The sequence below is a fragment of the Arachis ipaensis genome, chromosome B04, assembly GCF_000816755.2.
Source record: "Arachis ipaensis cultivar K30076 chromosome B04, Araip1.1, whole genome shotgun sequence".
Taxonomy (NCBI): domain Eukaryota; kingdom Viridiplantae; phylum Streptophyta; class Magnoliopsida; order Fabales; family Fabaceae; genus Arachis; species Arachis ipaensis.
The window spans coordinates 101,278,672-101,281,030 of record NC_029788.2 but is presented as its reverse complement, the minus strand read 5'-3'; positions in this window follow the sequence as shown (position 1 = coordinate 101,281,030).

Sequence of the window (2,359 nt, the reverse complement as noted above, 5' to 3'; positions counted from 1 at the left end):
TGTATTAAAATTTTTTTTATCAAAAAATACAAAAAAAGAGAGATAATCAAAGAGAATTAAATAGAAATTTCAAGAATTAGAATCAAGGAGAGAAATTAAAATTTCTAATTACATCATACATATCCACACCATTACATTATATTTCTATTTATAAGTCCAATACTAATTCTAATATTATTCTCTTTTTTAAAATAATTTTATCCTTAAAATTGTGATAAAATATATAACCTAATTATAATTAACAACAATAAATCCTCAAAAAATATTTGCTATTTCATTTCTATTCTACTTTTAAAATTTAAAATTCTTTTGGGATCTTATTGAAAAAATTGAAGCCACAAACAAAAATCAAACACAATGAGTTGATTCAAAGTTGGCGTAAGTGGTGGTGGCTTGGCTACAATAGGAGGGACGCGACGGAATGGATCTCCACTGTTCATCAACGCCGACCTCAGCGCTGTTTCTGGCTTCGTTGTCGTCGCAGAGTCACCTCAAATCTGGGTCATTATTGTCATCCTTCCCCAACTTGCCGGAGGTGCCATTGGCACCTCTACTATGCTAGCCCTCTTTTTCATTCATGACAGTTGTCCACAGGTTTGACAATTCCGGTGGTAGAACTTGCCATACTTGAAGTTTTCTTTGTTTTAATCTAATAAGAGGTCATAAATACCTCCTTAGCTATTGTAGCCATAGTATAGAATGATTTAGAGGTTTGAAAACTCTTTTTAAATTTCGTAATAAAATCATGGTGTGGACAATTGAGGTTGAGGAGTTACTCTCTTGTTGCATCGGGAAATTGGATAGAAGATTGAAGAGTCATTTTGAATCAATTCTCAAACTATAACGTTGACAAGTTAAGTTGAAGAGTCTCTTTCTTGTTGCGTCAAGAAATTTGATAGAAGTAGAGTGATTTTGTTTGTACTCAATTTCAATCTATCCTTTTTATTTCTATTTCAATTTTAATTTATTTTTTTATTCAGTTTGATATTTATCTTTTTGTTTATCTTTTATTTCTTTATCAATCTATTCTTTGTTAAGGATTCAGACCATGGCCGATCTCCTTCGTTTCGTGTCGTATTGCTACCACAAGGTTTGTTTTTAATGTCTCCATCATTTCTGTTTGTAATTTTTGGAACTACTCCACTATAACCGTTAAATATGGTCATTGCTTTTTTAAATTAGAATAATTCTCCAAGAACAAGCGTTTTTTTATACAAGTCTTTACAAGTCATTTATATTAACGCGCTTTGAACCGTACTGTACGTTTTCACTGCATCTTCTTCTTCTTCTTGCGGCACGTTCTTCTTCCTCTTCCTCTTCTTCTTCTTCTTCTTTTCTTTCGTTTCTTACCTTCTCTTTCTCCTTCTTCATTTATGTGCTTTTCTTTCTATTTTCTTTCTTCGTTATTCTTGATTTCCATTGTTTTTTGACATCAAGCTCTGAAATCATTTTTGAAGAAGAAGAAGCAGCAGAAGATGAGGAGGAGTAAGAAAAAGAGTTCTGAATTATGCATAAAGTGTACTTCAACGAATTTTGGGTGTATTTCTTAAATCCTTTGGATGTATTTCTGTAATCCTTTTGGTGTATTTCTATAATCGTTTGGGTGAATTTCTGTAACCGTTTGGGTGTATTTCTGTAATCGTTTGGGTGTATTTCTGAAGTTCCATTATCTTAAAATTTGGCAAGAAACTCGTTTTCATGGAGGAAGAAGAAGAAGAGTCGTTCATAATGCATCGTGAGTAGTGCGCTTTAGAAACAGGAAGTGGTTGAATAACGTGCGTTTATTTACTCTTGAATGTGGGAGTGTAATGCGTGTGTTTTGTTGGACTTGTGCCAACTTGTAAGACTTGTAAGCCAAAAAGACTTGTATTTGTAGCAACCCTCTTTAAATTAATTTTTCAATTTAAAATGTTGTTTTGAACAAAATCTGATAACACTCGTTGAAAATCTGGTTAGTAACGATGTAAGAATACAATTTCAAAGATTGGCCAATTTGCTACCAGAACCACATCAAATCGCGGCCGATCAATCTCTCTCAACCTCCCAAATGTGTTGAGCTTCCAATGTTTCCTTGGCATTCCATAGCTTCCATACATACACAAAGAATCTACCAATAGTTGTTAGTACCATTATGAACATTCGAAAATTGTCATACATACTAAGGAATGTGGTTTAAATTTCGACCACCACAAAAAACACAGTAAAGCGTTGTTGGTATGGTGTTTAATGAAAACACTATTTGATAACATTTTATATCAAGAGATACAAATAATCAAAGATAATTTGAGAGAATTAGATAGAAATTTTTAGGATTAGAACTAAAAAAGAAATTAAAGTTTCTAATTATATCATACATATT